This window comes from Schistocerca gregaria, chromosome X (genome assembly GCF_023897955.1).
Source record: "Schistocerca gregaria isolate iqSchGreg1 chromosome X, iqSchGreg1.2, whole genome shotgun sequence".
In the NCBI taxonomy this organism is placed as follows: Eukaryota; Metazoa; Arthropoda; class Insecta; order Orthoptera; family Acrididae; genus Schistocerca; species Schistocerca gregaria.
In genome coordinates this window covers 263889706-263904192 of record NC_064931.1, presented here as the reverse complement: position 1 = coordinate 263904192, position 14487 = coordinate 263889706, and positions in this window count along the sequence as shown.

Genomic DNA, 14487 nt, shown 5'->3' with positions numbered 1-14487 from the left:
CCCAGCTTATAAACTGCCGTCGTCAGGAGACAACACATTCTCTCGGTGTGATGAATCTGTAACAAAAAAAAATATAATGTTATGTGAAATTCGTGTTAGATACATCTAGAATACATCATCAACAGCTCAAAATGTCCAGTCAAGTTTAGGCGTGTCGTTACCATCTGTGAGTGCAAGATAACGAAGTAGTACTTACGAATACGACTACGTTGAGAGTCATTAGCGTCTCGAGAACTGTCTCTACTGCGTCGTTTAATGGCTCCCGTTACAAGATGCTATTTACTCACTCTGAGACAGCACCTGCATAAGAGGATGTACAGATGCTGGTGTCCGCAACGTCTGAGGAGGAGGAGAAGGCAGAGAAGAAGAACGAGAAGGAAGTTCTGTAAGAAACAAAGCGAAAAGATATAACTGTCGTATTACACAAAAAAGTATGTTAACACTGGTGGTAGTACTCACCATTATCTGTTTCCCACTGGACGTTCAGAAACTTGCTTCGTAAAAAATACGCGTATAATCATGATGTATATAAACATCCTCCTCGGAAACACCTGTAAGAAATCTTTATATTGAAACATTTTTAACATGTATACTGCCGGCCGGAGTGGCCGTGCGGTTCTAGGCGCTTCAGTCCGGAACAGCGTGACCGCTACGGTCGCAGTTTCGAATCCTGCCTCGGGCATGGATGTGTGTGATGTCCTTAGGTTAGTTAGGTTTAAGTAGTTCTAAGTTCTAGGGGACTTATGACCTCAGCAGTTGAGTCCCATAGTGCTCAGAGCCATTTGAACCATTTTGAACATGTATACTTAAACCAAATGTAAAAACATCTATTGCAACTCATACGTGATAAAGTAACACAAGTTAAAAACGCGCATGATTCGTTTTACATCACTGGCTTGTTAATATTAACAGGGGTAGGCCAGTTAGATTTTTAGTCAGATCCCGTAACATAAAGCCATTTAGCAAGTATCGTTACATGAATATAACCAAATACATACCATATTCTCTCCATCTTCCTTCTCCTCACTATCTGCAGATATGCACTTACACTCGAACGCAGGGGTGTTGTCATGCATACAACACCAGTGTTTCAATGATTTCACCAACATTTTAGATGTGTAACACCCTGTCAACTTCCGTTAAATATGTACTTCTATTGAACTCTCCCCAGGAAAAAATAGTTCACATGAACGATTCGGCGAGATAAAGTAACAGCTCAGTTGTAACAGTTAGCACACCTACAAATCGGTTCTATATCTTACGACACTACATGGACTTCCTTATAAACGTAGAAACCGTTTTTCTCAAAAGGAAGATAACTCGTCATTTTAAGATATAAAATAGGAGCCCAGCACATCGTACAGCAAAGACGTATCTCCTCACCAAGCTCTCCAGCACTACAGCAAGTGATTGCAATGCTGAGTGGATATGGATTGAATGAAAGAAAGACCTCTGGAGGCAGTATAGTCTTCACCATTGTGTTACTAAACTTGTCAAATTTAAAACGTCTTGCTAACTGGCACTGCACAGAGTACGACAGCCGTATGTCAACCACGTCAGAAACACTATCAAGAAGCGTGTCTATAGAGTACAGTTAAACAGTGGATGGCTCCTTGATGCTTCACTGCTGTCACCATTGATAAGCTTATCAGTTTATAGTCAGAACTCTGGTTAGAAATAATGAATGAAAGTGTCAACCTGTGTGGTACCTCGAAAACCGATTACGACTGACATTTCGAAGTCATTAGAAAGCTGTGAATGGTGGCAGTATCGTCTAGAATTTCTCCTTCAGTCGGTAGCAGAATGGCACAAGGAGTCATTGGGCATTCAGTGAGGACAATTTGGATATTCTCTCCTATATGTAAGTAGTATAAGTATGAGAGTTTCTGGACAAGAGAGCGCCTGTTTATAAACTATAATTTTAATATTACTGTATCCCTTGTTTAAAAAAATATCTGTACAAACTTAAATTTTCATTTAAATAAAAAAATTCAACTATGAAGTATTCAGTTAAATTTTAATATTCAGCAAATTAAATTTGTTCAGTTCAAATTAGAAAAAAAGAAAACAGAAAAAATCAAAATTCATTCAAGTTCAATAACATAAAGAGAACGGTCTTTATTTTGCTTTTTACCTCAATATATAAAATGTAATCTGATGATTTTCTCCAGTTTGTCTTTGTCTTCTAAAAAGATTTTAGTATAATAATCTGGAAATGTCATTTTAAATTTATTGTTTAAAAGTAATAAAACCTTCTGATTATATTTCATTATTAAAATATCAGCTTTTGAAACTTTGTAAGATTTATTATTTTTCAATTTCATTAATTTAGTGAACACTTCTTTGTAACCATTACATAACTATTAAGTTCACTTACAAGATTTTCAATGCTGTCGTTCATGTTCATTTTGTTTTGTTTTATTTATATATAAAAAATTTCCAGCTTAAAAATTTTCTGTTGAAATCCTGTGCTGCTAATCGTAAGTTAAATACATATTATTATACATAATTATATTAGCAAGTGTATCACTCAGTACGTTTTCATTAAAAGTAGCACATAATTTCATCGTTGTTTTTTGAGTAGTTAAAACATTCATTCGTTTAGTGATATTTATGACATACAAAAATCAAATTGAATGGCTTACATTAATATTGTTATTTAATTGTGTTATTCGTTTAAACTTCCGAATAGCTTAATAGGCTTTTAAAAAGTTATTCGGCAGATCAAGGTACCATAATTCTTGAGGAAAAACTTCGTTCCTTCCATTCTGGGGCTTGATCGTGACTGGGCTAAATATCTCACGAAATAAGCGTCGAACGAAAAACTGAAAAGAACGAAAGTTGTCTAACTTGAAGGGGGAAACCAGATGACGCTATGGTTAGCCCGCTAGATGGCGCTGCCATAGGTCAAACGGATATCAACTGCGTGTTTTAAAAATAGGAACCCCCCTTTTTTATTACATATTCGTGTAGTACGTAAAGAAATATAAATGTTTTTGTTGGACCACTTTTTCACTTTCTGATAGGTGGCGCTGTAGTAGTCACAAACATATGGCTAAAAATTTTAGACGAACAGTTGGTAGCAGGTAGGTTTTTTAAATTAAAGTACACAACGTAGGTGCGTTTGAACATTTTATTTCGGTTGTTCCAATGTGATACATGTACCTTTGTGAACTTATCATTTCTGAGAACGCATGCTATAACAGCGTCATACCTGTAAACACCACATTAATGCCATAAATGCTCAAAATGATGTCCGTCAGCGTCATTGCATTTGGCAATATGTGTAACGACATTCTTCTCAACAGCGAGAAGTTCGCCTTCCTTAATGTTCTGTACACGACGTTCAAAGTCGTCGCCATGCAATTCCTGGTGCATAGAAATATGGTACGGGTGCAATCGATGTTGATATAGCATTCTCAACACCGACGCTTCTGAGATTCCAGATTCTCGCGCAATTTGTCTGCTGCTGACGTGCGGATTAGCCGCGACAGCAGCTAGAACACCTACTTGGGCATCATCATTTGTTACAGGTCGTGGTTGACGTATCACATATGGCTGAACACTTCCTGTTTCCTTAAATAACGTAACTATCCGGCGAACGGTCCGGGCACTTGGATGATGTCGTCCAGGATACCGAGCAGCATACATAGCACCCACCCGTTGGGCATTTTGATCACAATTGCCATGCATGAACACGATATCGACCTTTTCCGAAATTGGTAAATAGTCCATTTTAACACGGGTAACGTATCAAGAAGCAAATACCTTCCGTACTGACGTAATGTTACGTGATACCACGTACTTTTACGTTTGTGACTATTACAGCGCCATATATCACAAAGCGAAAAAAGTGGTACAACTAAGACATTCATATTTCTTTACGTGCTACACGAATATGTAATAAAAATGGGGGTTCCTATCCATAAAAAAAAACCCAGTTGATATCCGTTTCACCTATGGCAGCGCCATCAAGCGGGCCAACCATATCGCCATCTGATTTCCCCGTGAAGCTATACAAGTTTCGTTGCATGTAGTTTTCTGGTTTGACGCTTATTTCGTTAGATATTTGGCCCGGTCACGGTCAAGGGACCACCCTGTATATAGTATAACACGATCAAGAAAAAAAGAATCAAACAACCGAAAAAAATTTCGGTTAGTTTGAAAAAAAACGAAAATAAAGAAAGGTATACCAAATTTTGAAAAACTACAATAATTAATAATATCTAGTTGAAGATTTCTTATCCATTTAATCTGGTAATTTCAGTTGTTTGTGGTTCAACGAAAGAAATTGGAATTTTTTGATTTTTCAGTCTTCCTTGTTCTAGTTCAACTGAATAATCTGGTTCACACACTAATGGCCATTAAAATTGCTTCACCATGAAGATGACGTGCTACAGACGCGAAATTTAACTGACAGGAAAAAATGCTGTGATATGCAAATTATTAGCTTTTCATGGCATTCAAACAAGGATGGCGCTTGTGGCGACAACTACAACGTGCTGACATGAGGAAAGTTTCCAACCCATTTCTCAAACACGAACAGCAGTTGACCAGCGTTGCCTGGTGACGCGTTGTTGTGATGCCTCGTGTAAGGAGGAGAAATGCGGACCATCACGTTTCCGACTTTGATAAAGGTCGGATTGGAGCCTATCGCGATTGCGGTTCATCATATCGCGACAATGCTGCTCACGTTGGTCGAGATCCAATGATTGTTAGCAGAACATGGAATCGGTGGCTTCAGGAGGGTAATACGGAACGCCGTGCTGGATCCCACCGACCTCGTATCGCTAGCAGTCGAGATGGTAGGCATCTTATCCTCATGGCTGTAACGGATCGTGCAGCCACATCTCGATCCCTGAGTCAACAGATGGGGACGTTTGCTAGACAACAACCATCTGCAAGAATAGTTCGAGGATGTTTGCAGCAGCATGGAGTATCAGCTCGGAGACCATGGCTGCGGTTATCCTTGATGCTGCATCACAGACAGGAGCGCCTGCGATGGTGTACTCAACGACGAACCTGAGTGCACGAATGGCAAAGCGTCATTTTTTCGAATGAATCCAGGTTCTGTTTACAACATCATGATGGTCGCATCCGTGTTTGGCGACATCGCGGTGAACGCACTTTGGAAGTGTGTATTCGTCATCGCCAAACTGCCGTATCACCCTGCGTGATGGTATGGGGTGCCATTGGTTACACGTCTCGGTCATCTCTTGTTTGCATTGACGGCACTTTGAACAGTGGACGTTACATTTCCGATGTGTTACGACCCGTGGCTTTACCCTTCATTCGCTCCCTGTGAATCTCTAAGTTTCAGCAGAATAAGGCACGACCGCATGTTGCAGGTCCTGTACGGGCCTTTCTGGATACAGAAAATGTTCGACGCTACCCTGGCCAGCACATTCTCCAGATCTCTCGCCACTGAAAACGTCTGGTCAATGGTGGCCGAGCAACTGCCTCGTCACAATACGCCAGTCACTACTCTTGATGAACTGTGGTATCGTGTTGAAGCTGCATGTGATGCTGTACCTGTACAAGCCATCCAAGCTCTGTTTGACTCAATGCTCAGGAGTATCAAGGCCGTTATTACTGCCAGAGGTGGTTGTTCTGGGTACTGATTTCGCAGGATCTATGCACCCAAATTGCGTGAAAATGTAATCACATGTCAGTTCTGGTATAATATATTAGTGCAATGAATACCCGTTTATCATCTGCATTTCTTCTTGGTGCAGCAATTTTAATGTCCATTAGTGTAATTGGAAACTACATACACGTGTTGAAAAAAGAAATGTACTCCACCTGGGTGGCTTAATAACGTCATAAGTAAACTGAGAGAGAGTGCTTCTTCCACGTTGACATTTTGCAGAAGAGTTATTTCTATTACTTTGTAAGAGGTTTTCTAATGAAACATAAATGCGGTTTATACATGTATTTATTTCGAAAGCTTTCGCGTATAGTAGGATAGATGTATTGCTTTAAATATGGTTTCAATTCAGTTCCATTGTCCTATACGTACTGCAAAATTGTGTTGTCACATGAATAAGCAGGGTGTCGTAATATTCTTCACCTGGCTCGTATTCACAGCGTGCAAGTTTGACAATAGCTTTTCAACGATATTACTTACTCGATTCATTACTGTTTAACTTATACGCAGTAGTGTATACTAGAACACTCTGAACAGGATGTGCAGAAGAACAGGAATAAGAATACTTGCAAAAATCGTTATTTCACAGTTATATAATGAATTCTATCTTATTATGTATCATTTACGGGAGTGGTAGATAGTCCTCTTCATGTTAACGATTTAACGGATGATCTACTAAAGGCATTTTTATTCAGTTGTCCTCTATCGTAGTGCAAGTGTTAGGCAAGTGATGGAGGATGTTAGATCATTGATCAGTGGTTTTACAAAGCAGGATCATGTTGTGGTAGTGGATGGAGAGGGAAACAGTATTCATATGGGTCAGGGCCACAATATTGCCACCTGGTAAAAATAGTATATGCGGCGAACCATACAAATGTTGGCTTGGTTCATGCTTTCATGCGGTTTAATGGGCCCCAATTGAACAGCTCTGTCAGAAAGGTCAATATGGAGCTAGATCATCTGCTTCGGATGGCTACTTTGTCAGACATACGTTTGGTTCCTGTTGTTGATATTGGCAGGTAGGACTTCACATGACATTTCCTGCATCTCATAAGTGTCCCATTACCCAAAATTGATAAAAATTAAACTTAATAAGAAGCTCACTCAGGCAGGTACTAGAGATGTAGCTCAGCGTGTTCGGTCAGAGGGCTGCGTGCTCTCTGTAATAAAAGAAACTGATCAAGGAATCAACGATCAAGTTGAACGGGTGTCTTGTGACGTCCACCCAGTCCAAACGCAACGAACGATATAGAAGAAAATGAAAAAGAAAACAAATGATAGACAGAGCTCTTCTGCTATGTAAGCAGGAGATCCCCGGTTCGAGTTTCGCTCGGGGCACACATTTTCAACTGTCTCTGTTGACTTGTATAAACGACTGTATGCAGCTAGGGGTATTCATTTCATTGCAATTTTCCGGAGTAGTTTCATTTTGCTCAATATGTGTAAATATTTAAATTTTTTCAGTTAAAATCTGTTTATGTTTATTGTAAATGTGAGTGGACTAAGTGCTCGTAAGTGTGAGCTAATACAGCTTAGTAACACTATACATATTTCACCTCGTGGTAAAACATGTATTGCATTAATAAGGTGTAATATCTCGCACGGATCTCTAAAACTCTTTGTCGTCGGTATAACTGGAGAATGGTATGGCTGTGTAGCAAAAATGTTTAAAGGCGTCATAGACTAGAAAAAGACATACGGAAGTGTATCGGTAAAACGTAGTTCTGTAGGTTCTGCGTTGGCGCAACTGACAAGGGGAAGGCCTCAGACACGGCCAACCGATTCGGTTCAGATTTGGCAGGTCGCTTATGTACAACCTAAAACGAAGGAATCTAAGATATTTTGCGTCAACACCCCCGCGTTTTTGAGAAAATCACCCCTAAATGTTATGACGAGCAATCGACTAAAAATTGGCGAAATCAATAGATAATTGTAAATAGAACATTTTGCATCATCAGGTATGGGGTCCGAAAAGGCATACTTTACCAGAAATCGAGGTAAAAAACTTTTACAACTGCCATGTATGTACGCACATGGTGAACTGCTTTCGACGAAAGCACCGATAGCCATTCCGCTTGGGATGTGACAGCGATCGGACGTGTCGGTACTTCCGCATAGTCGTGGCGCCTCAAGCCGTGTTTATGGGAATTCTTGGATTGTGACCTGTGATATTCTCAGTGCTTCTTCACTACCGTCGTACACAAGCTTCTTAATTCACTCACAGCGGTCTCGGTCGCCCATATAGTGCAGTTATGGCTCCCAGTGTACCTCCTAAGAATATCCTGTGTTTCGCATTTGAGAAATCTTCCAGGAATGTGCAACCGAGTTCTCTAGAAATCCATGACTGGATAGTAGATATTATTGGCACCACATCTGACCAGTTCCACACAGCATATTATGATATGGCGGAATACTGTTTCTTTGTGAAGATTTTAGACCACATAAAACTGGAGAAAATTTTGGTGAATACTGGTGGGAAAGCAGAGTTCCGACATCGTGATCAGTCGGTGAGTACAGTTTCAATAACTAACGCTGACATTGACTATAAACAACTGCGAGTGTTCAATTTGCCACCTGATGTTGAGAATTGTTTTCTTAGAGATGTCCTCACTAAATACCGTGACATCCGACAGATTAGAAACGAAAAATGGTCGAGCCGTCACAAACTCCAATGTTATAGTGGGGCTCGCTCAGTAGTCATGGCCGTTAAAGCCAATATCCCATCCTAAATAATGGTTTGTGGTTATAAGGCTCATGTCTTTTACGATCAGCAAGTAGGTACTTATTTTATCTACAACACGAGTGGCCATTTACGAGATGATTGCCTACGGCGGGTGTCGTACTTCGAAACAATCTGCAACAACGACAGAGATTAACGTTGGCTGATGTCCTAACTCAAAATCAGCCGCCTTCTGTGACTGACTCCCAACCGAGTGCATCTGTATCAGAGGACAACCACCTCGGTAACGGCACCTCCCCCCCCCCCCCCCCCCCCGCGCTTGCCACAAAAACCAGTGGCCAGTCACCCCTTAGCCACCAGTGTTGCATTATCTGTTGGTAACAAACGACACCGTAGCAGTGACGGTAGTGGTTCCCGCGACCAGATAGTAAAAAATCAAACCGATGACACGGAGTCATGGGCCTCCACACAGGACACGAAGGTGTTGGATGGCTCAGTTACGACCCGTCAAATTCACATTCAACCTCCCGACGCAGAAACTGTCAATACGAGAGCTGTCGAGTTGTTTACATCAATCCGTTCCGACGCCGCTGGTCGACTCGCCACAGGTGGCCAACACACAAAAGGTGACAGTCAGTCAACTGCAACTCGTAAACACAGCGGATGATGCACACGGCGTGGAGCATAACATAAACAGCCGCCACCTCGAAACTGCTTCCAAACAACACGAGGAACCGGACACCTGTATACAAACAGCCAGTGCGGCTCCAAACAAACACAGTGAGCCTACTGAAGCCGCGTCTTCGGACTTGCCGTCACCCGTTCCGAAGCAAGGACTTTCACATGCTCCTTACAACCATGGCTCGCCGACTCCACCGTCTTCTATGACACTTCGGACGACTGTGCGACGGCAAAATAAAGTTAAACCAAAGGATTCCGTGGCTGGAAGTAACTCAGAAAGTAAAGTCAGCGCAAAAACTGGTACAAAACCTGCGGATTTAGGTTCGAAGTCCGACGGTGAGATGGACTGGGCTTCCTACGGTTCCCATCACCCACAAGTCTCTGACGATCATGAGTCAAGCTTATAAGTTTTTGTCCCTGAATATTAATAGAGTTAGGACAGATTTTAAGTTATCAATGCTACGGCAGTTTATCTATGAGTCCGAAGCTGATATAGTTCTGTTACAGGAAGTGTCTATCTTAAGTTTTCATGTATCATGATTAGCAACAATCGTAGACACCATGGCGGACGGGGTACAGGTACGGCCATTCTATCACGAGACGGAATCCAAGTGAGAAATATCGAAACGTTGGACTCCGGTAGAGGAATAGCTTGCCAAATTTTTGGCGTCACCATCGTCAATATCTATGATCCATCTGGAACGACCTTAAAATCAGAAAGAGCTAACTTCTTTAATCAAAACATCATATACTTGCTACGCCACAACCCAACCCAGTTGATAATTAGTGGTGATTTCAACTGTGTGATCCACAGGAAAGACCAATCTCAAACTTTAATTACTGTAGGGAACTACATGATCTAGTGCGTCACCTGCAGCTGAAGGATTCGTGGGAACTAAAATTTCCTACCCAGGTAAAGTACACGTACCTGACCACCACTGCATGTAGCCGTCTGTACCGTTTGTACATCTCTGAGAACATTTGCCAACATATTCTGGACGCCGATGTCATTCCGGCTAGTTTCCCCGAGCACTGCGCCCTCTGTGTCACGATAAATCTGGCCAAACAGCACACTAAATGGCATAGGATTCCGTGGAGCCTAAATGTTTCTATTCTCGCCGATACTGCGCTGCAAGATGCCATCTCCGCGACATGGACGCATTGTCTCAAGCAATGCTTCAGATATCCGAGCAAGATAGCCTGGTGGAATGTTGTGGTAAAACGGAAAACGCGATTGTCCTTAAGATACTACAGTTGGCAACGGGCGCAAGATGTCAAAGGCACGATTGATTTTTACCAGACAGTTCTGCAAGAGTTGTATACGACTACGTCACCAACCAACACGCACCTGACGATCATCAAACAAATAAAGGCGCAGCTTATAGGCATAAATCGAACGCAGCTTGAAGGACTGAAGATCAGATCTAAAGCAAAATCGCTTCAACAGGACGACCTACCATCGCTGTATCACCTCATAAAACATCGTGCCCATCGCAAGGGAGCTTTTATCGGGGAGCTGGACACAGATGATGGACTCCGTTTGACCCGACAGAGTTATATTCTTACTGCAGTTTACCGGTACTTCAGGGATCTGTACTCGCAGTGCGATACATATGGTGATGACGGCGGCGATATCATGAGTGCTCCGCCCACCGTAGTCACACCTGTGGATACCTCGGCGGTCGTACACGATTTTCCTCCAGACGAAGTCATTGAACTGATTGCTGGCTCGCCATCGAATAAATCCCCTGGCCCTGAAGGTTTTCCACGGGAATTTTATGTGCGTTTCCGGCCCATAATAGGACACGCATTTACAGATGTTCTCAATGAAGTGATGCGAGGGAGTGACGTGCCGGCCGAAATGAAGGAAGGCCGAATTGTATTGATACCAAAAAGCAAACACCGAAAAACCTTCGATAACTTCCGACCGATTACTTTACTCAATATTGATTACAAAAACTTTGCCAGAGCACTCAATAGCAGATGTCTCCATTACTGAAGCAAGTGATTCACAACCACCAATCATGCTTCCCTGGTTGCACTATTATGACGCCCCTTACGGAATATAGAGATGTAATAGCCATAGCGTCAGTCACTAACATGAATCTCGCATTGTTGTTTATGGACTTTTGCCAGGCTTTTGATCGCGTCCGCCATGACTACCTCCTACAGCTACTGCAGCGGTGTGGTTTTGATCAACGGGTTATTAATGTCGTGCAACATTTCGTCACTGGAATTACAAATAGAGTCAGCGTATATGGACAGCTTACTCAACCTATCGAGGTCCAAAGAGGAGTGCCGCAGGGGAGCCCTCACTCCATGATGTTATTTGTTTTACGCTCTGTTCATGACAAACTTGCAGGTCTTTCGATCGCCGGGACGTCCTTCGTGGTTCGTGCTTACGTCGAGAACGTCGGAGTGTTACTGCGCAACGACGGAGACGTATCAATCCTCAAGACCACGGTAGACGAGTACTGTCGTGCTTCCGGTGCTAAAATCAGCGCCGATAAACGAACCTTTGTCAACATTCGAGGATTCGACTCAGTTATTATGCCTTGGGCGAAGCGTGTCAAAGCCCACACCACTCTGGCGATGATTATCAACAAATGGCCGCTAAAAATGAATGCAAAAAATTGGAAGCAGGTCACCAATAAAATGCAAGGTGCCATCTATGAACAAAATTGGCGGTCCGTTGATATTCTCCAACTCATACGACTCCTCAGCAGCTATATTATCAGTGAAGCGTACCGTATGGCCCAAATATTTCCAGTCCCCAATATGCAGGCCAAACACGTGATGAAAGTCTCTGATTTATCTGGCAAGGGCATCTGTTCAAAGTGAAATAAACCACGCTGACGTCTTCCAGACAGGCCGGCGGACTAAACATGCCTGACATAGCCGAAAGTGTACTGCGTTATATATTAAACGAATCACCCACTTGTTGGACAAGGAACCACTCAGCGTAACCATTTGGTTCTTCCGAACCTTACAACCCACCGATATGCACCCACCGACTGACGTAGGTAAAATTCATTACAAACAACGACATGTCAAGCAGTTTTTTCTTGAAGTAAGCTATATTGATGGACATTATTTCACGCTGGATTTACCGACGACGCACCTGTTATTAGAAAGATGGACATCTCCAATAGTCCGGAGTCCCATTGAACTTAAGTGCCCGAGTGTTCATTGGAAGGCAGATTGGGACAACATAAGTTTAACCGTCCACACCGCTGAAGTGGCGTCCACATGGCATAAGTGACGCCGTTTTCATGCTGAAAAGAGCCGCCTCTTTCTGTATATCTTCTATATTTTGTACATCCTTATGAGAGACGTATTTAGTGACGTGGCATGACGAATTTTATACTCCGATTTGAAATTTCTTGCCCAAGCTAATGATGCAGCGAACGTAAAATCCTTGTTGGCCGTATATTGAAGCGTTGTACCAGCAGCCCATTTCTGAAGTACTCTCGTTGTTACATTCTCGTTACGAAAACGAGATTCAACAAATCCGTCGTATGTTCACTTATTTATCGCCTGGTATTTGTCGTTTCTTGTCCCTCTTTTAACGATACCACTTTCCTACAATTTCAAGTCCTTCTTCATTTTCAAGGCTGTTGTTACTCCATTCTTTTGCAGTGTTTGTAGGTTCCAATTTGGGTGGTTCCTGGCTATCGCTACCTCCTATACTTTTACTTCAAGGGGTATAGCGCTGTAGTTCAATCGTTTAGTAACCGGTTTGTAATACTCATCGGGAGCAGATGAAGCACATATTTCCAATGTCGTGGAGGTTTCCAAAGTGTTGTGACCATTTTGCGATTAAGTAGTTAGGGTTTCTTCCACTAAATCAGTTTCTACTTCGTCTTCATGGTTTAGTACTTCAGTATCAACAGAAGTCATTTCCTTCGTCAGCTCCAAAAATCGCTCTACGATAGCCGCTCCTATTAATCTGGAACGCCGAGAACGAGGACGGCCGAAGTGGCCGAGCGGTTCTAGGCGCTTCAGTCTGGAACCACGCGACCGCTACGGTCACAGGTTCGAATTCTGCCTTTGGCATGTATGTGTGTGATGTCCTTAGGTTAGTTAGGTTTAAGTAGTTCTAAGTCCTAGGGGACTGATGACCTCAGACGTTAAGTCCCATAGTGCTGAGAGCCATTTGAACCATTTTTGAAACACAACTGTCTGCTTCCGGTAGTGCATTGATAATCCATATGTCTTGCAACATTTTTACAAACCAAAACACAGCGTCGTTAACTTCCTGCTTACCATCGCCTGTGACAGGCTCCCAACTATATTTTACAAAGCTAGTGGAAGTGTGTACATCCTCCATTATTCAGATTATGCACCTGAAAGATATGACACAACAAACAATAAATAGTTACTACGGCATAAACAGACGAGGTAATTACTACAAACTACATACAGTACTTGTCATATGTTACTCACGAAAGAACACTATTCATTCACAAACCGTATTTCATTCGGCTTATTAACGATGGAAAAATCAATACATGTATCGGTGAGGTTCGCTGCAGCCTAATGAAGGAAAACAACTCTTTCCGATTGACTTCTATAAGGCTCGTGCTGGACACCTCCACTCTCCCAACTTCACAACTATGATAAGACCAAGAGGCAACCGGGAGAACAGAACTCTCCCCGCGGGCATTCTGTCCCGTGCCTCGCTGTAAGCAAGCGTCGCGCGATTGGCTGTGTGTGATTCATCGTGAGAAATTCGCAGCACTTTTACTCGCAGTTGTTTTCATATGACAAGGCTTCAAAATTTAATACTTTACTAACAGCGTTTGGGAAATTGCCTACCTTATTATTATCGTTCCTTATTGATTTACTTACCTTATTAACTCTCCTATCCCTATCAATTGAGATATGGGAAAATACAAACGAAAAGAAGAACATCCGCGAGGTTTCTTCGAGATTTGAACCCGGTTTCTCCGAATCCCAGCCAGTTACCTTGGCCGTTGCGCTATCGATACTGCCGTCGAAAATCGTCCACCATGTGGGTACGGAAGAGGAAGTTGTAAAAGGTTTTTACCTCGATTTCTGGTAAAGTATGTCATTTCGGACCCCGTACCTCATGATGCAAAATGCTCTATTTACAGTATTTAACGATCCCACCAATTTTCAGTTCATTGCTCGTCATAACGATTAGGGGTGATTTTCTAAAAAAACGCGGGGGCGTTGACCCAAAATATCTTAGATTATTTCGTTTTAGGTTGTACACAAGCGACATGCCAAATCTGAAACGATTCGGTTGGCCGTGTCTGAGGCCTTCCCCTTGTGAGTAGAATAAGCTTCAGTAAAAAATAAAAGGCGAGAGACTCCATTATTACTGACTGTCATACAAGTTTTCATTGGGGCGATGTCCAGGGATATCAGACAAATTGCTGGCTTAAATTCGACGTAATGTGACGTTGTCTGGTGGCTTGTTGATGTTGCGGCTGGAAGCCGATGATGGAGATGA